Below are 27,062 nucleotides of genomic sequence, written 5' to 3' on the forward strand. Positions count from 1 at the left end.
TTAAGTCGAAAAATTTGCGACCCTACAATCAGTGCAGTTCGTGGAGTACGGATATTCAGAAGTTTTTAGATGCGAAAACATGCCTGTTCGTTGAACGAAGGCTCTCCTCACAGCATTATGAGAAGCCCACACCCTGACCAATGCATATTATTTATTTGTTTTCTTTTCCAGTCTCCTCGACATTCACATTCCAAAAATTTCATATACGCTAATCCTCTTGTTTCGACGTCCAAGGTTTCTCGGCCATGCAATACTGTTTTCCGGATGACATTGTTTATTTAATTTTCCTTTGTATCTTTCCTTATAGTCTGTGCTATCGAATCCTGGCTCTTTGTAATACGAGGGTGGTCTGAAAAGTTTCTGATCTAACAAAGATGGAAGTCATTTTTTCTGAAACTTTCCGTTTCCGACCTAAGTTTCAGAAAAAATACCTTGTATCTTTGTTAGGTCGGACACTTTTCAGACTACCCTCGTAGTTTGTTGGCCGAAACCACTCTGCGTCGGACCACCTTTGTTCAAAACACTTTCTCAAGTGGTGAACTGTACTCCCTGCTCTAGTATATGCCCTTAAACTTTGATGTTTGTCTTGTCCTTCCTATTTCATGAGAAAATAGACAGGGCATGTGGAAGCAGGAAATAATTGACCAGAATTTTGAGAACTGTGAATCATGGTGGGGTGAATGTTAAGCAAGCGAGTGAGATAGGGGAATTAAATCAGTGGTTTGGATGTAGTTAACGAGAATGAGGAATAAAGTGATATTATTTTGTAGTCTACTACATAATATAACTTTTCGAATGGACTCAGGCTGTACACTCCTACATTTCTTAGTTTCTCCTAACATTACCATAACCCAACACCAAATTTAAGACCCTCTTATCTCGGTAAATGTACTTCCTTCATCGCTTCATTCTGTCCAACATCCCTATCCTATTCCAGCCTCTTCATCGTTTGCCTAACATTCTTCACTCTAACATAGTCTTCAACATCCCACTGCCAATCAGTACGCTTTGCATCCATATCCCTGTTTCCTTGTATGATTTCTCCCAAAAATTCTCTCTCCTCCCCCACCATACCCAGTACCTCATCATTTGTCATCCTCTCTGTCCACTTCATCTTCTCCATCCTTCTCCAAACTCACATTTCCAATGCCTCCTATCTACGTTTATCATCCTGCTCCAACGCTCAAATTCCCTAGCCGTATAAAACCACGATCCGTATGAAAGTTTTCACGAGTCTTTCCTAAAATCTTAAATACCCGTCTTCTATTCTCATATTATTGCAAAAGCTTTATTGCCTACCACAATTCTTATTCATCTTATGTCCCTTCTCCTTTTACCTTCTTGGTCAAAAACACTTACAAGATAGACAAAACTGCTACACCTCCTCTGTTTTTTTAATCTCATATTTTACAGTTAAACCTAGCCTTTCTCCTTTTCAAAACTCGGAGTGGAGTGAAGTATGTATGTGGGGCTGAAAAAACGAGTTTAATTACAATGGCGCGTGTGGTTAATTATCGTAGGATTAGGCAGGGCTCAATAGTTTGTGGCGTAGGGCTCTATCTACAACTACTCAATACCCCGCAAGCCGCCGCAAGGACGTGTGGCGGGGGTTGTTAGGACACCACGCGTAATTAAGAAAGAAAAAAACCACATGCAGAATCCACAAATTTATACAGTCCACAAAAAAACATAGTATACATTCATGCAAGAACACTTACACCCCACACACATGCAAACTCTCAAACTACCAACTAATATACACATGCACCAAGAAATATACCTGATATCTTTGCAATTTTTACTTTTGTTCCGACTGGCAAATTCAGTGTTTTTAACATTTCTAGAGTGCCTTATGTTTCTTACTATTATGATTTCTGATTGTTCGGGGAAAGAATGAGTATTTGTATCTATTTGTACTAGGATCTATCGCCATTATTTTATCTTTGTGGTCTGATCTACCTAAGTAATGTGGGGCCATTATAATTCCTTCAGTGCCATCGTTAGACTTGTTTGTTCTGAACCTTTCTAAAAGTTATTGCTCTCAAGTCATTGGTCTAAGCCTCGCTTGTTCTCTTCGTATTTCAAGTGGTTCCCAACTTAAATCCCCAAAGAGACCGGTCACTCTGTATTGTTATCATAACAATTTTTAACGAATCTGGCGGATTTTTTATGGACTTCATTTAATTCCTTTTGCCAAATTTTCTCCCAAGGATCCCAAATACTCACGGCATTCCCCAAATGAGGTCTAACTAGAGCAAAATAACACCTCTATTAAATTTTTCATTAGATTACCCCACCACCCGTTTAATGAAGCCGAGTTTCTTTCAAGCGGATCCGCATATTGTCAAAAAATGTGCTCCCCATAAAAGGCGTGGTGTTAGAACTACCCCCAAATAGTTAACTTGATTGGCCGTAGTTAGTACTGAACCCTCTATTTCGTAGTTTTTGCCCCGTTCGCCACTTCCTTTGTTCCAAAATTTCAAAACTGCGCATTTGTCTATTTTAAGCATTAATCCCCATTCCTCGCACCATTCCGAGATTGTGTCTAAGTCTCTACAGAGTAACTCGCGATCTAGTTGTCTCCTTATTTCCCTGTATACCACCGTCTAATCTAAAAATACTCAAATACATGGCTGACTGTTTCAACACAGAGAGCCACTTCCCTTTAACTGTATGCTTCCCTAGATGCAAAGAACGTGTGGATTTCATGGATTCCGAGATGGGAGACTTTGAAATGGCCTTTATTAGTACCGACACGGAGACGGGATCGAATCCATAGTTCCGAAGCGTGCCATAGCGGCACCTTCACTTCCGGGCCAGGAGATGGAGTCTAATGGAATGGAGAGGGCCAATGGACGAGCAATGGATGCCGAAACATCAAAGGGAGAAATCGCACGTGCTTTTACCCCCCAACCCCCTCGCCTTCACATCGCGGATTGGTCCGGACGTCTAACTTTCAGATGCATTTGACAAGCTTTTAACCAGCCCCCCCCCCCCCCGGGTGCAGGGGAATGCTTTGGATTGCACTCAGCCATCGCTCTCCAAGCGGTTGGCGGCGATCCCTGTTTTCAAGTCCACGTCATGAAAGGAAGGAAATAAATCTGATGTGTCCAATGGATTATTAAAAAAATCATTTTGAGTTTTCACTCTTTTTGAACAATTAAGAGGACATAGGCTTAATACTGACGGTAGCCCATTATAATATTCAGGTCTATCACAGTTTTTTCTTTGCGTCCCTACAAAGTGAAATGAAAACATGGTCTCGAAATGACATCTTTTAGTTTATTCCTTAACACGCAACCTTATTTATTTGGAAATCTCTCGTTTTCTTATAGGGTGCAATATATTTGGATATCCGAATCTTAGGGATAAGGAACCGTACGGACAATGGCATTTCTATGTAAATGGCATTCAAAAATGGCATTCAAAAATGGCCGAAAAGGAACACTTAAAATTCGCATTAGAACCATATTTTTCTGAATGTTTCGTTCGGCATACAACAAATGACGAACATAATAAGAGAACCTTTCAATGATTCAAATTTCACACAAATGACTCAATTATTACACAAAAATTCAAAGTTCAAAATAAAATAATGCGTCACAGGAAACTCTTATCAATTTCAATAACATAATAAAAATAGTTCGACCTTTTGAAATGGTTATCAATTAGGGAGGCACCACTGTTTCGGGTTGAAAAGAGACCTAAACTTCGCTCTAATAGGTAGTGTTTCGTTAAAATCTATTTGGGGCATCTTCTCTAGAAACTAAAATGAAATGTCAAATTTCGAGCTTCCCAGATTAATACATTTTGAGGTATTTTTCCAACAAAAGAGTATATAACACACGATCAAACGTACAGACCGCACTCATGCGGAAATATGCGGCGTAAATGGGATCTAAAAAAATGCTTCCCCCTCTGCTCTGCATTTAAACAATAAAAATAACAAGAGGCGGTCAAACGCGTCGCTGTCGTCGGCATATTTCGACGCGGCAATTTCAGGGACAGCTCACGTGTGGACAACTACCTGACGGAAGCTGTTTGCGCCAACGTCTTGAAGCCAAGTGTGATCAACCAGTTCCTTCCGCTTGTCATTTATTGCGATGACTGAAAGGTCCCTCGATTAAAGCAACCGCAGCATACGGAAATAGCGAGTGCCCACAAAATTAATGGCGTAGGTGTTTAACGACGATGCAGTGGTTTACCGTGATATCCGTGATCCTGAGGACAGAGCAGCTTTATCAGATGACCTTAATGCCATAAAACGCTGGTGCGACACTTGGAAATAAGAATTTAACTTCAAAAGTGCGTAGTGATAAATTTTTGGAAAAAGAGAAATTTCCACCCGAACGCCGAATGCATCGGAAACACCGAAATTGAATGGATAGACTCAATTAAATACCTAGGTGCTAACCTCACTCACGATCTCCCCTGATTGAAACATACGTAGAATATGAGGGCAAGATGACAAAACAATAGGATTTATTAGAAGAGTAATTGGTAAATGCAATTAAAAATTTAAAGAGAAATGGTATCTGTCGTTGGTTGGGCCTAATTCAGAATATGCTGCAAGTATATGGGAAGTTAGATTGATTGGCGAATTAGATCACGTGCAGCGTAGAGGAGCTAGATTTGTAAAACGTTGCTATGATAAACTGAGTAGCGTATCAAAATTATTAGAGGAGCTAGGCTGGGAATCACTCACGGAGCGAAGGTTAAATTATAGATAAATTCCAAAGAAACTGCGGGAGATGCCGCAACAGTAACTTTTAACGGAGTCATCCGCTAATGTGCATTTTAATGCAACAATTTCAGAGCGTAAAAATCATTCGCCTTGACTGGGACTCGAACCCAGATCCCTCAATATCCGGTCGAGTGCTTTAGCCACTTAAGCTACCGAGGCGTCCTCTTAAACTCTGAAATTTTGGGGCTTTTAAAGGAACTAGATGTTATGACGAAATGCCGTACATACAATGTCACATGCATTCGTAGTCGTGCGCGAGGCGCCACTGTCCACGAGGTTAAAAGCCAACTTTAAACACGTATGGTGTTTTCCCTTTGACAAATTCCAAAGAAACTGCGGGAGATGCCGCAACAGTAACTTTTAACGGAGTCATCCGCTAATGTGCATTTTAATGCAACAATTTCAGAGCGTAAAAATCATTCGCCTTGACTGGGACTCGAACCCAGATCCCTCAATATCCGGTCGAGTGCTTTAGCCACTTAAGCTACCGAGGCGTCCTCTTAAACTCTGAAATTTTGGGGCTTTTAAAGGAACTAGATGTTATGACGAAATACCGTACATACAATGTCACATGCATTCGTAGTCGTGCGCGAGGCGCCACTGTCCACGAGGTTAAAAGCCAACTTTAAACACGTATGGTGTTTTCTCTTTGACAAATTCCAAAGAAACTGCGGGAGATGCCGCAACAGTAACTTTTAACGGAGTCATCCGCTAATGTCGTGGACAGTGGCGCCTCGCGCACGACTACGAATGCATGTGACATTGTATGTACGGCATTTCGTCACAACATATCGTTCCTTTAAAAGCCCCAAAATTTCAGAGTTTAAGAGGACGCCTCGGTAGCTTAAGTGGCTAAAGCACTCGACCGGATATTGAGGGATCTGGGTTCGAGTCCCAGTCAAGGCGAATGATTTTTACGCTCTGAAATTGTTGCATTAAAATGCACATTAGCGGATGACTCCGTTAAAAGTTACTGTTGCGGCATCTCCCGCAGTTTCTTTGGAATTTGTCAAAGGGAAAACACCATACGTGTTTAAAGTTGGCTTTTAACCTCGTGGACAGTGGCGCCTCGCGCACGACTACGAATGCATGTGACATTGTATGTACGGTATTTCGTCATAACATCTAGTTCCTTTAAAAGCCCCAAAATTTCAGAGTTTAAGAGGACGCCTCGGTAGCTTAAGTGGCTAAAGCACTCGACCGGATATTGAGGGATCTGGGTTCGAGTCCCAGTCAAGGCGAATGATTTTTACGCTCTGAAATTGTTGCATTAAAATGCACATTAGCGGATGACTCCGTTAAAAGTTACTGTTGCGGCATCTCCCGCAGTTTCTTTGGAATTTGTCAAAGGGAAAACACCATACGTGTTTAAAGTTGGCTTTTAACCTCGTGGACAGTGGCGCCTCGCGCACGACTACGAATGCATGTGACATTGTATGTACGGTATTTCGTCATAACATCTAGTTCCTTTAAAAGCCCCAAAATTTCAGAGTTTAAGAGGACGCCTCGGTAGCTTAAGTGGCTAAAGCACTCGACCGGATATTGAGGGATCTGGGTTCGAGTCCCAGTCAAGGCGAATGATTTTTACGCTCTGAAATTGTTGCATTAAAATGCACATTAGCGGATGACTCCGTTAAAAGTTACTGTTGCGGCATCTCCCGCAGTTTCTTTGGAATTTGTCAAAGGGAAAACACCATACGTGTTTAAAGTTGGCTTTTAACCTCGTGGACAGTGGCGCCTCGCGCACGACTACGAATGCATGTGACATTGTATGTACGGTATTTCGTCATAACATCTAGTTCCTTTAAAAGCCCCAAAATTTCAGAGTTTAAGAGGACGCCTCGGTAGCTTAAGTGGCTAAAGCACTCGACCGGATATTGAGGGATCTGGGTTCGAGTCCCAGTCAAGGCGAATGATTTTTACGCTCTGAAATTGTTGCATTAAAATGCACATTAGCGGATGACTCCGTTAAAAGTTACTGTTGCGGCATCTCCCGCAGTTTCTTTGGAATTTGTCAAAGGGAAAACACCATACGTGTTTAAAGTTGGCTTTTAACCTCGTGGACAGTGGCGCCTCGCGCACGACTACGAATGCATGTGACATTGTATGTACGGTATTTCGTCATAACATCTAGTTCCTTTAAAAGCCCCAAAATTTCAGAGTTTAAGAGGACGCCTCGGTAGCTTAAGTGGCTAAAGCACTCGACCGGATATTGAGGGATCTGGGTTCGAGTCCCAGTCAAGGCGAATGATTTTTACGCTCTGAAATTGTTGCATTAAAATGCACATTAGCGGATGACTCCGTTAAAAGTTACTGTTGCGGCATCTCCCGCAGTTTCTTTGGAATTTGTCAAAGGGAAAACACCATACGTGTTTAAAGTTGGCTTTTAACCTCGTGGACAGTGGCGCCTCGCGCACGACTACGAATGCATGTGACATTGTATGTACGGTATTTCGTCATAACATCTAGTTCCTTTAAAAGCCCCAAAATTTCAGAGTTTAAGAGGACGCCTCGGTAGCTTAAGTGGCTAAAGCACTCGACCGGATATTGAGGGATCTGGGTTCGAGTCCCAGTCAAGGCGAATGATTTTTACGCTCTGAAATTGTTGCATTAAAATGCACATTAGCGGATGACTCCGTTAAAAGTTACTGTTGCGGCATCTCCCGCAGTTTCTTTGGAATTTGTCAAAGGGAAAACACCATACGTGTTTAAAGTTGGCTTTTAACCTCGTGGACAGTGGCGCCTCGCGCACGACTACGAATGCATGTGACATTGTATGTACGGTATTTCGTCATAACATCTAGTTCCTTTAAAAGCCCCAAAATTTCAGAGTTTAAGAGGACGCCTCGGTAGCTTAAGTGGCTAAAGCACTCGACCGGATATTGAGGGATCTGGGTTCGAGTCCCAGTCAAGGCGAATGATTTTTACGCTCTGAAATTGTTGCATTAAATTATAGATAGTTTAACACAAATTAGAAATTAGCTATTGAATTAGTAAATTGAATTTTTTATTTAACATAAATAACTCTTGCATTAATTAGAAGGTCTCTGTAGCGATGGTAGGGAAAATATTTTATTACCCCCATTGTACTACGGTAGGAGGGTGAATGTTAACAAAATCAGAGAGATTATGTGTAGAACACATACATTTAAAATAAGATTTTTACCGTGTATAATAAGGGAAGAAAATGTCTGTAATTTAAAAAATAATTTTGTTTTCATTCTAAGTTGCTCAGTATTTGTCTTCATTTCATCAAACCGTAGTGTATTGCCCTTCTTGATACTATCAGCTCGTCTCCTAAGTACACGAGAAGTGGTGCACACTTAGAGTAGTAAATGTTTCCACAACCATTCGAATGTATCACAACATACATTATTGGCATAATTTTAGATATTAGTTATGCATAATAATTGAGAAAAACAATTTTTGATGTTTCTAGCCCTTGCCACACATTCTTGCGATGGATTGCAGGGTGCCATATAGATATACAAGGAAAAAAATCGCGTGCGATTGGGCGATCAGTTAACGAAAAACAAATTTATTTAGACTCCGTTCATCGAGAGGATCGGGATGGTGCTGTGGCTATCGTACTGGCTTCCCACCCAGAGGGACCGGGTTTGGATCCCGGCGGCGGTAGATATTTTTGTAATGGTATCCCGATCCCTATTTGAGGTGGTTTGTGGAGAGACCTTTGATTGAGTACGCCGTTCGTCAAATGGGACGTCAAGTTATTTTACCCCTAGGCGCCTTTCGTAAAAAGTAGGCTAATGCCGACGCCGGGTTTCTCTCTACCCTTCACATTCTTTCCTGTTTATCCCTAATGGCGCAAATGACCTCAGCTGTCGGTCGCCTCCCCTAAATACTACTACTACTACTACTACTACATTGACGAGACTTGAGTGAAGCAACCATGAAACTAGTAATGCGCAATTATTCGTCGCAACAGAATTAATCTCGTGTTCGGTGCTACTCGCTCTTAACAGAAGAAACTCGAAATACGCCGCAATGCATCACATTATAAATAATAAACTTATCGTTTTCATTAATCCTGAATGATTTAGCCAGGTGAGTAGAGATCTGGGTTTCCTTACGAGGAGTCCCGGGGTCGATTCCTCGTTACGTATCTGGGCACCGTCAACTTCACCCTTTGCGATATTTCGGCTTTACCTGAATTTTCTGATAAAAACGTAGACAGCAAAGGGAAATGAACCTTATAACCCTGATATGTGAATTTCAAGCGCGCCGTATGGGGGAGGGCTTAAAGCTACAAGGTGAGCATTTTCCTCTCCATGTGGCAAATGGGCACTCGTGCTGAGTGCGGTCATTAGTTTAACCATCAATCATTTTTCTTTGTTCCTGACCTGTCTTTCGGCAGATTTCAACTGGCATGCCCCGCCACTTCTTTCAAACGCCAGCCTTTATCTTCTCCATTTGCGAATGACCTTTCCTCCTTTTGCCGCATAACAGACCAACCCTCCATCTTCCTCTCTCTCCATCTGTTGTCCTCTACTGAATACAATCTCCTTCCGTTTCCATGCCAAAATCATTCCTCCCTTCCTTTATGCCACAATCTCCTTTTCTTTTCCTCCTCGTTTCTGACACATGTTCCTTCTCTCCTGTGCTCCTGAGATCATCCTTACTTTATCCATCCATTTCACTTCATATATCTTGAGGATGACGCCGACGTGTCGGAACTAGTTGTACCGAATGAAAATTTAGTGGAAATACACTTAAGTATTTTTACTTCAGTCCTTCATTCTTCTCCAACATTATTTCCATACTTTCCTTCTAATCCTTGCATCGTGATCGTCCATATTTTACATGCATTGAAGACAGAACTTCAAACGAAGCAATTAGCCAACCTCTTCCTCAGTTCGTTTTAAAATCTTTTGGCAGGTTAAAATCCTTTTTTTCCCTCTCAAACCTTAAAAAAATATCTTCCCCATGTGTGTCCTGATTTTCATTATTTCTTCGGCACAGATTTTACTCACGTCATTGAATATACCCAAATGTTTAAGTGTTCCACAATAATTAGCATTAATCAATTTAGCATCAATATGATTATTTGAGATTAGGCATATTAATCATGCTTTACTTGGTCATCAACTCTCGCCCAACATAAGCTAAACGCAATTTCAGAATTTATCTAAAGGCTTCCACGACGTCTATCTGATGGATGGTCATTGCTCCGGGAATGCCCGAGTGTTCAAAAAATCCGAATTAATCAAATATTTTCACCTATTCCATCTTCCAGAAAACGCCAGCGCTTTCAGCATGACCGCCCCCACAAATCAATACATATCTACGACTAAAGACGATTAGTCGCATCCAGTGAACGTGAACATATGCGGCTAGTTCCGTGAGATCGGTTTCCATCGCTGCCAAACGGACTAAAGTGCGGTATCCGGTGCTCGTATTATTCCTAGAGAGTTCAAGATGTCTTTCCGTTCCGCGGCGATTGCTTCCCTCGTGGTATTCCCGCCACCATATGTCATTATTTCCCGTTCCTAGTGGAGTGATGTCAGCGGAACCGCAATGGATGCATTTACGCGCTGGCTCACTCGGAGAATGGGACTGAAATACGCGCGCGCGGCTCGTCTGGGTTTCCGGTTGTTGACATCCGTGGATGATCGGCTGTCAAGGACGCCGCCGCGTCTTCGCAGTGACCGGGAAAGTAAACAACGCCGGTGAGATATCCTGTTGGGTGACCTACTCGCGTGAGAGAAGGGCTAATTTAAAAAGGAGAGATTCATTCAAAGCAGAAAGGAATGGGAGTTATCACACAATCCAGGAATACAAATGTGCACATTTTGCAGAAAATCATGCAAATTGCTACTTAAGTTATAAAAATCACTGATTTTGAATTACTGGATGAAAAAAATGCATTATGCATGGTTTAGTATATTGTTCGGTTTACCTTATGCTTGTATACTGAACTGCGAACATTAAGACAATAATACTTATGTAGTACGAACTTATTGCAATGCAAGCCGCGGTATACAGTGACAACAGTGTTCCAAATTTATTTCGTCGAATAATTCAAGAGTTTTAAGTCGTATGTGTATGAAATGTGGTAGAAGGCGGAGAATTACGTATCCTTACATTGAGTTACACCGCAATTAAGAATATTATATCGATTTGCTTCGTTGTATACCTGTATATTTTTAGCCTGGAGTCAAGGCACTTCAATGTGAATTTGCGTAATTTGATTTTGATTTTATTCATATATGTGCACTTTCTTGCCCTTTGCAATGACCAGTACACTGAGCAAGCAGTCGTAGTCCTCTCTCCCCCCCCCCTCGATATTGGCTGGGTCTCGGATTTTGCGCCAGGCGGGGCCAAAATCCTCTCGTGTTTGGCGAGGTAGGACGGGGGTGAATCGTGAGGTTTGAAAAGGCGATGTAATGGTGGCCAGAAGCCATTCGCGCATCCCGTCCAAGGGGAAAGGATGTCGGGCGTCCGACGAAGTGGGAAGATGACCCGAGAACCCAATCCTGTCCCCCCTCTCTCCGTCGGTGGTCATCTGAGGAGATGCGATGATGACAATTAAGAGGAGATACAAAGAAGGAAGATTAGGAGTTTTAGCGCGGTATTAAGTCCGAGCAAGCATCAAGTCTGAAGAAGTGGAAAAATATTTTCGCGAGGCATCATCTCCTGTGTTTCAATCACTTTGATTACCAACAATATGTAAAATTTGGAAGTATATATATGTATGTATATATATATATATATATATATATATATATATATAAAGGGGGAATAGGAATGGAGTTGCAGGGATAAGCAAGGGCATAATATCACTCGTTTACACAAACGCGGTGGTGGGGAATAAAAATTAATTTGTGAAAGGAAAATTAAGAATGCTTCGGGGTATGCAGTCTCTTCTTCAACATATGAAATAAACATATATATATATATATATATATGGCAACATATAACATTGTAAGTACATTTTATCATATTATATTACATCTCCCAATTGGCTAATTGTACCCTTAGATCGCACCCTTACGTATACCCCGCGATCCACGAAATAGGTGTGTAGTAGGGGTGCAAATACCAGGTGGAAAGGATGGGTGATAAGGGAGGATATGGGAGAGGAAGGGAAAAGGGAAAAAATATTCGTTAAAGAACTATCAAATAACTTGCAAAATTGCATGCTGCCGCAGAAAGACCTAATTCAAAACGAGGGTTATTTTACCCAATGATTTAGCCATTTGTTATTCGAAAAGGAGGGAATAGAAATGAACCAGAACATATTATACGACAGACCTCTGCCATACCAAGCACTAAAGGACTGTAAAATAGGGAATTCTCAAAATGGCGAATTTTTTTAATATAAAAATGAAAATTAGGTGTGCCTGCGTGTGTGTGAAGTCAACGATGGTTCCGTCTCCCTGTGTTTTGGAGTCGAATAAAAAAGCCCGGTCACTCGAAATCGATTAATATTCCACCCGAATCGACTCGAAATCAAATACACGATTCATTCTCCAATCCGAAGATTGATTGATCGACTTCATTAGTGTATGAATTCTCCCTCGCACCCCCCTCTCTCTCTCTCTCAGATGAGTCCTGCTTCTTTTGAACGGCGTGCATCCATTTATCTCCCCCCGGCGACTCATCAAGAGATGTGAATGGTGTGTTTTCCTAACGGATCCATGGCGTCTGACTCCAGGTGTGACCTCCCACGACTCTTCTTTTTCGAGGATCCTTATGCTCTGCAGGTCAACTCTCCCTTCCTTCCGTTTTACTCTCTAACTATAGCTGCTTACATCACATTTTTGAGCAGCCGCCTCCAATAACGCCACATGTTTGAAAGTGCGTAAGAACGATTCACTCGAATGCTTCCTTACCTGTGACCGTACTGGGACCCTTTGACTGATTCGCTGCCTCTTCCTCATTAGAGTCTCTCCTCCATTGATTTCTAAATAGCATTGATTCCTTGCCGTGTTTTGCTGTTCCCGACCTCAGTGATACTGGTCATCTCCTCGCTGCCTCCGACCCGTCTCTCCCGCGTCTATAGCTTTCTTCTGCCTCGCCATCTTTTTCTTGCAATGCTTCGCTTGAGATGCCTTTCTGAAAGCCATCTGGATGGAAAACGGCAGCCGTGGTGATGGCAGTTCCTTTGCTAACAGCAAGGACGATTGCATGCATCATGTTTTGTCCATTATTCCGTACACCGGTTAAAAAATTATGAGTATATATTTTAAACACGGTATTTGAGGCTTTTCAACATCTATTATATCAACAATACTTAATCAACGTCCCTGTCATCAACTTCCTCCTTTTTGTGAAAGCCTCTTTGCCAAGCGCAATTCTTCTCCTTACGTCCCTACCACTTTGACCGGGTTATCCAAAACACTTCCGAGATACGTAAACTGTTCTACCTGCTCTAGTTTTTGCCCTCCTATTTTAATGTTTAGCTTGGCCTTTTCCTTTCTAGAAAATCGCATAACCTTTGTTTTATTAATATTCATCCTCATCCCATACCTGTCGCTCTGAGTTTCCAATTCACTAAGCAATGCTTGCAGCCCCTTAGCTGATTGACAAACTAAAGCTTGGTCATCAGGAAACCTAACTGATTTTACGAATTCCCCGCCCACTTTCATTCGTACCTCCAGTTCTTCCCATGCCTCTTTGATGATTTCCTCTGCATACAGGTTGAACAGCAACGGTGATAATGGGCAACCCTGCCTTACACCTCTTCCTAACACTGCCCATCCGAACTCCCCGTTTCCCACCCGCACCTGAGGAGTCTGAGACATATACAGGTTGCGGATTAGCCTGCTTTCCCTCCAATCTATTCCTATTTTCTGCAATATACTCATTAGTTTTTCCCAATTCACTCTATCAAACGCTTTTTCGAAATCTACGAAACAGGCAAATACCTCCTGGTTGTGTTCTATATTCCTCTCGATTGATAATCTCATTACTGCAATGGCATCACGCGTACCTCTCCCCTTCCTAAACCCAAACTGATCATCCACTAAGTAATCATTTTCCCTACTCTCTATCCTTTTGTTTATGATCCTAAGAACAACTTTAGCTGCGTGGGATATCAAACTTATTGTCCTATAGTCAGTCCTCACATGATATAGCCTTTACCTTTTTCGGAATAGGAACTAAAACTGATCTCACAAAGTCTTCCTGCCAGATTCCTTCCTCATAAATACTACGGATCAGCCCATATAGCCTCTTCCTCCCACATTTTCCTAAACATTTCAATAGTTCCACGGGAATGTTATCCATCCCACGGCCTTATTTAGTTTCATCTCCCTTAATACCCTTTCTATCTCATCGTCGAGTATGTCTAGACCTAAGCTATCTTCCTCTTCTTCATGTTCCTTTTCTATGTTCATTTTCAATTACAATACTAATAATTAACCCAAAAAACTCTGACTTCTATGTTTTCCTAGACCGTTAAATAATTATACGGCATTTCCCCCATGGTCTTGTTTGATTTCAATTGCCTCAATATTCTTCTTATCTTGCAATCAAGGATGCCTGGCCCTAAGCTTTCCCTATCCTCGTATTAACTCCTCTATACTCTCAATATCTAAACTTGTAATGCATTCACTATAGAGAGCCTCTGCGTATTCTTTCCTACGTTATCGATATCTCATGGCTCAATTAATAATTTTTCTGACTTATACTTTACACGTTGAGGCCTCACTTTGTGGAATTATTTGAAGTATATATTAAAAGAGTTTTTAATTTTCCACAGATTTTATTTCACAGCACAACGCGTTTCACCGACTTGCGGCATGGTGGTCGTTGCCATGGTATCTGACTTGGTACTTAATGATGCCGCAAGTCGGTAAAATGCGTTGTACGGTGAAATAAAGTCTGTGGAAAATTACAAACTCTTCCAATATGGACATTTCTGACTTATCTTAGATTAAGTGCACGGATTTGAGTGCAAGCTTCCTTTTTAAAATTTTCCATAATCTCACCATCTCTCATATCATAATACCACCGTCTTCCACCAAGCTTCTTTCGCTCTATTATTTTCCCGCCTCAGTGTATTTTGTACACCTTTTTATATATTTCTCCCTAATTCTGTGTTTACATTCTTCGATTTCCTTCTCTCGTCTATCTTATTAATCATCTCGTTCGAGATCCATGGTTTCCTTGTCCTTTTCCTAATAACAGTTCCTATAGTTCCGTTTGTGGTCCAAGATACTCCTTGTTTTTTTTAGATGTTTCCCCATTTTTATTTGATTTTACCCCGTATATTTTTAAAATTTTCTCTACTTGCGCAAGATACTCTTTTCCTTTATTCCCAATTAACACTTCTACGTTCCATTTACTCAACCGTCTTCCCTGTTTTATTCTCTTGAAACAGACTTAACATTTGTGATCTAAATTATGATCTAAATCCGCATCCATTCTAGATATACTCTGCCGGTTAACACGCTGATCCTAAATGTGTTCCTAGCGTAATATATATATATATATATATATATATATATATATATATATATATATATATATATATATATATATATATATATATATATATATATATGAGTAGGGCAAATGATTACTTAGGGGATGATCAGTTTGGGTTTAGGAAGGGGAGAGGTACGCGTGATGCCATTGCAGTAATGAGATTATTAATCGAGAGGAATATAGAACACAACCCGGAGGTATTTGCCTGTTTCGTAGATTTCGAAAAAGCGTTTGATAGAGTGAATTGGGAAAAACTAATGAGTATATTGCAGAAAATAGGAATAGATTGGAGGGAAAGGAGGCTAATCCGCAACATGTACATGTCTCAGACTGCTCAGGTGCGGGTGGGAAGCGGGCAGTCGGGATGGGCAGTGTTAGGAAGGGGTGTAAGGCAGGGTTGCCCATTATCACCGTTGCTGTTCAACCTGTATGCAGAGGAAATCATCAAAGAGGCATGGGAAGAACTGGAGGTACGAATGAAAGTGGGCGGGGAATTCGTAAAATCAGTTAGGTTTGCTGATGACCAAGCTTTAGTTTGTCAGTCAGCCAAGGGGCTGCAAGCTTTGCTGAGTGAATTGGAAATTCAGTGCGACAGGTATGGGATGAGAATCAATATTAATAAAACAAAGGTTATGCGATTTTCTAGAAAGAAAAAGGCCAAGCTTAACATTAAAATAGGAGGGCAAAAACTAGAGCAGGTAGAACAGTTTACGTATCTCGGTAGTGTTTTGGACCAACACGGTCAAAGTAGTATGGACGTAAGGAGAAGAATTGCGCTAGGCAAAGAGACTTTCACAAGGAGGAGGGAGTTGATGACAGGGACTTTGAGTAAGGATGTTAAGAAAAGACTCGTAAAAATTGATATAGAGCGTAGCTATGTATGGTGCGGAAACGTGGTCATTGAAGAAGGAGGATAGACGTAGACTGGAGGCTTTTGAAATGTGGGTGTGGAGAAGAATGGAGAAGGTGAAATGGACAGAGAAGAAAACAAATGAGGAAGTACTTGGTATGGTGGGCGAAGAGAGGGGTTTGTTGGGAGCAATCCTATGGAGGCAGGAAAAGTGGATGAAGGGGGTGTTGACCGGCAGTGGGATTTTGAAGACTGTGATAGAGGGTAGAATGTTGGGCAAAAGAGGAAAGGGGAGGAACAGGATAGGGATGTTGGACGAGATGAAGGGAGGAAGAAAGTACTCAGAGATGAAGAGGGACCTGATATAGAGTAGGATGATGGATTTTGTGTTTGTTAGGAGTAATAAAATATTTGTTTGGTAGTTGTGTCCATCCAAAAACCTACCTTAACCGGTAGATTACCTTAAAAAAAATATATATATATATATATATATATTTATAATAGTTTCGACGGAATTTAGCCCTGTCTCCCTCAGAAGAAATAGTAGTACTGCCGTATACTACCATAGCCTAAATAAGTAGTATAACTGATCTCTGGGTCTCCAATCAATTTCCTCGTACTATATCTACTTCCGCCGTGATGTTTTAACCATGCCTTTGTTATAATTAAGTCCTGTCTCCACAGAAATCTATGACTTTCTCCCTGCGGTCGTTCTTTGTTTCTGAATCGTGGTTCCCTACCTCACTACAATCGCTTTCTTTGCCTACCGTGGCATTCCAGGCTCACATCACCATCGACTAGTTTTTTTCAGGGACTCCCGCATTTTTATCCTCTTATTAATTCTATACTCCGTCGACCTCTTTATTATTGCTTGGTGGTACGTATGTTAGAAAAATGACCAATTTCGGTCAATTTTTTATTTCTATTCATTTGTTCACCTGCTTGAATGGAACAGATAAAACCCTCACGCAGAATCCCCGCCAGGTGCATCCTCTCCCCCCGCGCATCCCGTCCCCCGGGGTCCAAGCGCCAACAGCACATCTCTCGGGCGCATGCCGGCGATGTCCTCATTTCAAGGTGGGAGTGACCCTGGGGCTCGCGACAACGTGGAACTGCGCACGCACACCATGCTTCCCTGAAGAAGTGTTTTCCAGTGCCGAGGACTTGTTCCCTCGGTTGGGAGGGGCCTTATTTCTCATCCTAGGAAAATAGAATGAAATAGAGAGTCGGGTCAGACACGTTCGCCATCTGCCCCAGATTATTTTAAAGCCATTCTGAGATGGAAAGGAATAGTGAGTGATCTGAATTGTGGATCTTGATTTCGCAATTGTTTTAGAATTCCACGCACGCAATAATGGAGGAGAGACAGGATAATTACGCTCGAGGACAATTGATAGACCTCTATAGTTGATTTATAGCCGCATATTGATGTAATTGGATTCGCAATCTTTACCATTAACTCTTCGTATGATTAAATAAATGTTTGGCTCAAGATGTTACAAAAACACTCGTGTTGGCTCTCGATATCCTTTTATTCATATACTTTTATTCGCATTTTTTCTCGATAGAACTCCTTTCCCTCACTCATGACTTTCTCTACAGCCTCCTGATACTCCTTACTGGCCATTCCAGTTAATGCTTCTAAATTTAACTTCCTAACCCACTTCTCCTGCCTTATACTTTTGAGTCGGATGATACGCGTCATGACTACTACATTGTGATCGCAACGCGTATCTGCCCTCGGGAAACTGTGCGAATTGATCACACTGTTCCTAAACATGTGCCTAACCATAACACAATCTAACTGATACCTTTCTGAGTCACTCGGCATTCTCCATGCATATCTGCGCCTTTTGTGATGTCTAAACCAAGTGTTGGTGATGATTAACCCTTGTCTCCTGCAGAACTCAACTGCTTTCTCCCCGCGGTCATTCCTCGTGCCTAAACCGTAGTCCCCGACCTCGTCACCATCTCTTCCTTCGCCTACCGTCGCATTCCAATCACCCATCACTATCAAATGTTTCCCTGCAGGAACACACGCGATTATATCCTCTAACTGTTCGTATATCCTATCGACCTCTTCCTTCGTATGAGTGTTTGGTGGCATGTATACCTGAACAATGACCAAGTTCATCGATTCTGTTTTACCTCGATTAGTAATATTCTATCATTTGCTTGCTCTTTGTTGATTACGCTTCTCCCTACCTTGTTATTCAATGTCTTGGTAACCCGCCGCTGGTTCTAGTCCCCTTCGCTGCATATTACTCTATAACTATCACTCCAGTATAACCTACAATCTACAATTCTTCCATCTCACATTGCATAGATCTAAAATATCTATATTTCCTCCTTCCATCTCTTGCTTTATATTCTCTCATTTTCCTGTCTTCAATATGGTCCTAACATTCTAGGCTCATATTTAAACTAATTTGTTCTTCTTCCGAGTCTTCTGTGCTACTGCTGTCGAAATTGCTTGTCGAAATGTAAGGCTTTCGTGAGATGACGACCGCAGAAGCCTTGCCTCTCTCGTTGTCGGGCATGACACAAGGCCGATTGGGCCGAGTCCCGTTGTTGCCAGGACTCATTTCCTCTATATTGTCCATCATATTTATCTTGGGAATGATAATTGAGGTGGTTTCCCGTTGCCTTCCTCAATACTTTTACTTTTCACTCAATGGCCGCCCCACAGGGGCCATACGCCTTTGCAGCCGCTTCACTGAGGAACAGACGCTGCGCGGAGTAACATTCGTCTTGCTCTTAACCTTCGACCAATCTGGCATGGGTGACCCTACTGGGAGCAATTATTATTACTCCTTCCAGTACAGCCCTAGGGATCATCAGAACGCAAAAACCCTTCCACCACGTCCAGGTTGTAGTCAATGGTGAGGTGTAGAGGTTATGAGAAAACGATACTAATATTGCTGTCCAGACATTTTGTATAATGGGAGGCAACGCGCCCTCTCTCTTCCTGCCCCCCCCCCCTCTTGCTCTAAATGACTCCGGTCTCAGCCGTAAGCGTTTTCTCGCCAGCCATCTCGCTCTCGGCTCGTCCATTCGAAACAGCCGACGTTAAGACAAATATCCACAATAGTATATGCATAAAGTAGACCATCACTGTAATAATAAATAATTTGCTTATAAGTGTAGCCAATGTGCGTTCGCTCATACGCTTGGGTTGAATCCTCGATTTTCATACTGAGTGGAGAGGTGGTTTTTATATCTAACAGGCATTTTAAGTTACGCGATAAATGTCAACACAGAAGCTATTTGGAAAAATATTTTAAGTAACTCTTAACTTAATCCATTCAGAAATTTTCCTGGAATCTATTTAATGCAACGAAATTAATTTATTAAAAAAACAACTTGACGCATGACTTGACCAGAAGTTAAAGCGTGCAAGTAGGCATTCCTGAGAGCCGCATTAGTTTGGCGTCAATGAGAGACAACACGAGGGAGATCATTTCTCCTTCAACCAGTTGCCCTTTGACCTATTCTGTGAAATTTAAATATCCATCACTTTCTATAATGATTCACATTTTTTTTAGGACTTCACACAAAGGGAGTGAAAGCATTTTTGTCAAATTAACTTGAAGAATAACTTGAACGTTAATTCTGATTTGACTGCTTAACTGGAATTCATTTTTCCAGAGAGCAACTTCTGACTTTACTCAGTTAAAATATTTTACATTTACCTAAGCTGCGTTAACTTATTCTTTTAACTTGCTAGAAGAAATGAATAGCAACTAGCGAATTTCAACTTCACCGTTTGCGGTTGAAAATGAGACAAATCTAGTAAAAATCAAGGAAGTCCTTGTTTTCAGAAAGTAACAATTCTGGAATCTCGTGATTTGTCCACAGCTCACGCTTATTTTTAAATCAGCATGTTCATACCCATATAATATAAGAACCTATTGGAAGACACACTCATTCGTCACGCAGATATGAATTTCGATGAATAGGAACGTGAGCAGTGATGATTTAATTCCAAGCCAACCATCTTCCGCTCCGCAGGGCAGCCACGCTTCCTGCCGGGAAATATAATGTGGCTCACCTTTTCCTGTCAGAGTTGATCAGAACTATATAAAGACTTTTCATCTTTCATCGGACTGGTGTCAACATAGGGAGCATTGGCGAGGCACGTAAATCCGCTCCGGTGACAGCATGCATCCGGGCAGCATCCCTCCGACCAGATAAGGCGAGCCAAAAGGTTATCTACATCTACACAATACCCCGCAAGCCTCCGCAAGGGCGTGTTGGGTCACCAACTGTTAACCAGCATGAAACTACATGCAAAACCAAATCATTTTACCTCTAAACAACTATTTGTTTGTTCATGCACTCGACAAACCTTAATCACACGAAAGAAAGTACTTACCTGTATATGCAACAATATTTAATAACAGAATACTTACCTTCAATTCATGCTGTAGAAATGTTAAAAAGATGGGTCTATTAAATAAAAAGAATAATATGGAGGAAGAATATGCAAGATATCGACAAATATATACGCTACCAATTCTAATAATCTCCTACGCGATTGCTGTCATGTCTATTATGAACTCCAATGGTTCGAGGAAAAAATGATATTTTAAATATATCCGTTCTACGTTCCCGGCACAACAAATCTCCCTGATTTTACGTACGTGATCTGTTCTACCATGGTAAGTGGGGGGCTGTAATATGTCCTTAACATCCTCAGATAAGTAACCTGCCTCAAATGTACGCAGTGAATGTAACCTGTATTAAAACCTACGGTCAACTAGTTGCTCCCATCCTAATTCTTTCAATAGTGACGTGACACTGCTACCTTTTTCATAACTTTTTTTCACAAACCTAGCTGCTCTTCGTTGCACTCGATCTATTTCAGAAATTAGGCGTACTTCATGAGGATCCCATACCCTTGCAGCATACTCAAGGTGGAACATAACCATTAGCTATTCCGAAAATTTCACGAATGTGTTTTCCCTAGGATATGTCCGTAGTTATCGTTACACCCAAGTATTTTACCGATTCTACGTGTGTAATGTTGGTTCTCTGTGTAGGGTGTTTTCTGGTGAAATACTCTTCCTCCAAAAATTTATCGAAACACATTTATTCAAACGTAATTCTAGTTCCCATTTCTCGCACCACTTTTGTATTGAATTTAGGCCGTCAACTAATGAAAGCCTATCTTCATGACTGGAAATTTCCCTGTATACCACGGTATTGACCGCAAATAGACGAGGTTTACTAGAAACATGAGACCCGATGTCATGAATGTACATGGGTAGACCCATAACTACCCGGTCTGACCTAGAGATGGCGGTAGTTGTTTGAAAAATATCACTTTATTAGAAAGTGCACAATCTATAAAACATATTTTTAATCCATTATTGAAATAGAAAGAAAGACTCGTACTTTTCCACAGATTTCAAATCTGTGGAAAAGTACGAGTCTTTCTTTCTATTTCAATAATGGATATCAATTACTTCCACGAAGTGAAACCTGAAACAATAGAACATATTTTTAATGTTTGAACTGAACGCTGTTTAGTATTTGTTGGCAGCCATCAATTGTGAACGTTTTCAGTGAATTTGTGAAAATGAAGAAAATTGACTATCGTTATCTGATACAATATTTTTATTTGAAAGGCCTCAACCCAACCAATATAAAAGCTGAACTGGATTATACTATGGGTGAGTGTTCTCCTTCGTTTACAACAGTAACATATTGGGTAGCAGAGTTTAAACGAGGCCGCATGAGCTGTCTAGACGAGCATCGCATTGGTCGCACAAATGAGGTGACGACTCCAGAATCGGTGAAGAAAATCCACAAAGTGATACTGGATGATCATAGACTGAAAGTGCGCAAGCTAGCAGACATAGTAGGGATTTCAAAAAGTGCGGTACATCGCATATTAATTGAAAATTTGGACATGAGAAAGCTGTGTGCAAGATGGGTGCCCCGTTTGCTCACACTCGAGCAAAAACAGTGTCGTGAAGATCAAGTTCAATTGAGTTTCTAGCAAATTTTCACAGCAAGAAAGCAGAATTATTTCCTGTTTCACAACAATGGATGAATCATGGGTCCATTACTTCACACCCGAGGCAAAAGAGCAAACTAAACAATGAATCCATCCATCCAGAGGGAGAACCGGCTCCAAAGAGAAGGCGAAGACCGTTTCATCGGCAGGCAAGGTCATGGCTTTGGTTTTTTGGGATGCGCGTGGGATAATTTTCATTAAATATCTTGAGAGAAAAAACTATCAACGACGAGTATTATGCGAACTTATTGCAACGTTTGAGCGAAGAAATCAAGCAAAAGCGGCCGCACTTGGCTAAGAAGAAAGTGTTTTTTCATCAAGACAATGCACCAGCTCACGAATCCATTATTGGAATGGCCAAATATCATGAATTAAAGTTTGAATTACTATATCCCCCAATGTTGCGCAGACTTTGCCCGATGATACCCCGTCTATTTCGACCCTTTGCTCGCGGTCTGTTAAAAAGATATAAATCCAATCTATTACGGATTTATCAATACCGTAGCTTCCCAACTCTTGGAGCAACTTTTTATGAGGGACTTAATCGAATGCCTTTGTAATATCTAGAGATATGGCATCGACCTGAACGTTATTTTCTCCCGAGACCAAAATATCATGAACGAAAAGTGCCAGTTGCGTCATCAAGAATCCTGCGAAGCGACAAGATAGACGATCTTCACGGTAAACAAATGAACGCTGGATGTCGAAGAAGAAAGTCCGCAATTGCCGACAATGGACGATGGAACAGTCGTAATTAAGGAGAGAGGACAGAGAAAGCAGAAACCATGTTTAAATTCCTCGACAGATATATCGCAGAATCACCTTATTTTCTTCCCTTCTTGTTTAGCCTACTTCCACTGTCCAGTTGTGCGATCGAGGGAAGAGACTCCTTTCGAAGTCACATCGCAATTATGTGCGTACGCGCAAATATAAAACAATTGCCAGCGGACGACACGAACTTTCCTTTTGAATTCTCCTCTCAGTCGCAGCGTTGAATTTTCTCCAGCTCGGGAAAATTAGTCTGCTTGAACACGTTGTCCATTCCTCGAATTCAAACTCGGCCGCTTTACTCTTACCAGCTCTTAATCAGTCTACGAGGCTTTCGGAGAAAGTATTGCTCCGCAACGAAACAGTAACCCCGAAATGTTTAATTTCAACCGCCGACTTTGCAAATGGGAGTAAAGTAAACGAAATATGCGGAATTCAGATGGAAATATTAATAATAATGGACTCTCCCAAATGGTCTCGAAAAATGCATTCCGCAATTAGGAAAGTAAACGGACAATCTGTTTCTTCTAGAATATAATAATGAAATGAAAAAAAAGTCTAGGACTTCGACACTAAGATCTGAAAACCTCATTATTTTTATGTTGGCCTCTAATACTAAAATAAATCTCCATCCCGCTTTTTAATCTAATCCTCCCGAAAACCTCCGTGCCTCATGAAAAAATCAAACCTTGGGTTTTTTTATTTCAAAGACCAAAACTATTTGTTGCCATAGTCAAACACATTATTTTCTTACATTTGTCTCATTGATTCATGAATGCATGAAAACGTAATGCATTATTTCTACTGTTTGCATTCTTTCGGTCGTTTGCATACGTATTTTATCATCACACATGTTTTTTGGTGTAATAGAATCCGCTCCCTTCGATTCCTCCCCTTATGCACGATCATGTATATCACTAAGCTTTTTATGAACATGACTAAATATCATTTATATGTGTATTCAGTTCTTCTTTAGTTTCTTCTCTTATTTTTCATTCATTGAATTGTTTTTATTTATCATTATTTTAAAAATTTTGTAAATTATAACATTAGCATCATCTTACCATAGGTTTCCGCAGGTATTTATACTCCCCTTCATGTTTTAGCGTTTTCCTGCTGTGAGTTTTTTCGTCAAAAATAAAATTATTATTACTTACGTTTTCTCCGCAATTTTGTACTTCTTCCTGCACTTTTTGTACTCATGCATATTTATTGTAAAACGATTGTCATTATCCAGTTCTTTTTTATATTATTTAGCACTAAAATTTAATTATATTTTCATGGAGTGTATTTAACGGTGGGTTAGATAAAAGAAGGGACTGCCACAGTCTCATTCTCGCCCGAATAAAGCCGAATTATTATTATTATATCCAAATCATCAACAAACACGATAGCAGGTGATTTCGGACCCACACTGCGCCACTCTCCCCTTCATAATATTCATATGTTGATGTCTTTATTCAGTCCAACACCGTTATACAAATTGTAATATGTCTCCTCTATTATTTTTCCCTTCCGTTGTGCAGCTTGAGAGCGCATTCCAACACTGACATCCTCTCTCTAATCTCGGCTCCATCCCGGGCCGCCGCCCCGGGTCTTCGTTCCGGGGACTCCCGGTGCGATGGGAGGGGGAGCCCTCCGGAAGGAATGCCCAAATGGATGACGTGGGCTCACGGGGATAGTAATGAGGCAACATTGTGGCTCTGGCGAGCGCGTAATCAAGCATCACAGCGTATTTGCGGAGAAATCAAGCGCAGGAGTGGGCACCAAGTGAAAAGAGTAGCAGAAGCAATGCATGGGTGCGTGGTGAGGAGTGGGCGGGTGATGAAGCCACCCACACCAAATCAATGCAAAGAGCCTCTCGATTCCGAACCCTTTCTCTCCGGTTGGGTATGGAAGGGATCAACTCGCAATGAGGCAGTGAGTCCGGCAAATGATTGTCCCCGCCGCTCGTGCATCTCACGAGAGAAGAAATGAATCCGAAAAATGACAACCACTCTCGGGAGAGAACTGAACGGGTGTTATCATAAGAGACGAACCCGGAACCCCCTCCGCTTTCACCCCCCCTTCACCCCTCTGAGCTCTCGCCACGCATACATGGAATCTTCAAGTGCACCACATAGCAGGAGGAATGTAGAAAGGAGTGGATATGCCAGCAACGTCGCCCCAAACACACAAAAAGTTTTAACTCCATGGTTAGTAATAAAGTACATTTTAATTCCGACAATGCAGTGAATTAGAGAGATTAGCGTAGTCTTGAGGATAAATAAGTTCTAGCATCTGTTTTTATGTGTTCGTATGTAATTTTCGTTGTAAGAGTTATCTTTGACCTAACTTGACCGTTGCCACCAGGAAATTCCCCTAATTGCAACGTGATTGTGTAAATAAATAAATAATAAATAGCAGATCACCTTAATTCTATGCAACGTCGAGGCGGCACTCAGTAATTAGAATAAAACTTTTAAAAGTGCGTAGCGATGCATTTGAAAATATATTGGGAATTGCACCGTATCTAGAAGGGTATGGCATAGATAAAAATATCCAGGGTTGGATTGAAGAATTTTCGAATGGTTGGGTACAAAAGCATAGATGGAGTTAGCTCAAAAAAAGGTAGAAGTTACTTCAGGTGTTCCCTAGGGAAGTGCTATCGGACCTATTTTACTACTTATTTACTTTAACGATATTAACTCCGCACTCACTGGTAAGATAAGTTTATTTGCTGACGATACGGTACAGAAATATTCGTAATCCTGAGGATAAAACAGCTTTAGCAGATGACCTAAACGCTATACAACACTGGCACGATACTTGGCAATTGGAATTCAATTTAAAATAAGCGCATAGTGAAGAATTTTTGGAAAAAGAGCAATACCCTCCCAAACGCCAACTGAATCAGGAACACCACAATATTAATTGGAGACTCAATTAAATACTTATACTCACAACCTCTCCTGGGCGAAACAAATGCGGGGTAGAATATTCCTGAGAAAATGGGATGTTTCCTCTTGAAGAAGACAGAAATAATGAATGCAGAACATTACGATCGGCAGTGGGATGTCGAAGATTGGCAAAGGGGAGAATGATAGGCGAACCAGGAAGGGGCAAAAATAGAATAGGGATGTTGGACGGGATGAAGGAAGGAAGTACGCAGAGATGAAGAGGGCCTTGTTTTAGAGTTGGATGTTGGGTTGTGTTTTGTCAGGAGAGACAAGAGAATTGTTTGGTAGTTGTCTCCAAACAAAACCTACCTAAACATACAGATTATCTATAATAATAATAATCGTCAGCTCTTGCCACACACCCTAACGTTTTCTTGCAGGGTACTATGTGATGTAGAATAACACATCAATCTATTTTCCGCTCACTCTCCAGGCGCCGGCAAAGTCAAGGAGATCCTCTGCGATTTATTTCCAATTACCGAAAACGAGTGGCCCACGCCCGACTTGCTAAATGTGACTGCCCCTCGGTCACTTTCCGCCGCCTTCAGGAGATCCTACAGCCCAGAATCGCCCCGCCAAACGGTACGAAGGGCGTACGTAAAGGGCCCTCTTCCTTCCGCCTCTATCTCATTACGCCCTTCCTCTCACTCATTAATTCGAAGGGACATTGTGCGTGCGTCAAAGGACGTCATCTTTCTCCCGCTATACAACTTCTGTCTCATTTCATGAGTCGGAGAGAATTACCCGACCCCCACGGTATTGCGTAGAAACGTATTTCTCCCTCCGCCTCCATTCGCACCCGCTCCCACAGCGAAAGCCTCCGATCGCACCCGCCTCCAAACCCCGCCGGGAGCGTCACATATCCAAGTTCGCACTCGACCGACCCGCGCGCGCGAATGCTCAGCTGACGAAGCCATTTCAAGGCCCGAATTGCGACCAATATTGAATCTACAGCCACTTGGACCTCTGATCGTTCATTGCCCAACCCCGCCCTGAAAATTCCGCCCTCCCAGAAATCCCCTTCGCCCCGCCCCAAGAGGCTGTCGCTTGCAATAGACTCTAGGCAATTATCGGCGTGCCGGAGATCGGGGAAAAGCTCGCCTATGACAAAGCCATTCAATGGGCGGCAGGCACTTGGGGCGCGATATTTTCACGTCACCCTTAGGACCTCTGAGTTCCTGCCGCTGCCAATTGAATGTCTAGATAACGGACGTTTTATCGCAGCTCCTACAGTATTCACGGCGCGGCGGTGACTGCCATCACATACTGTTGGGAACGGGAGTTCCT

Source organism: Hetaerina americana, unplaced genomic scaffold (assembly GCF_022747635.1).
Source record: "Hetaerina americana unplaced genomic scaffold, ioHetAmer1.1.p SCAF_5, whole genome shotgun sequence".
NCBI classification, from domain to species: domain Eukaryota; kingdom Metazoa; phylum Arthropoda; class Insecta; order Odonata; family Calopterygidae; genus Hetaerina; species Hetaerina americana.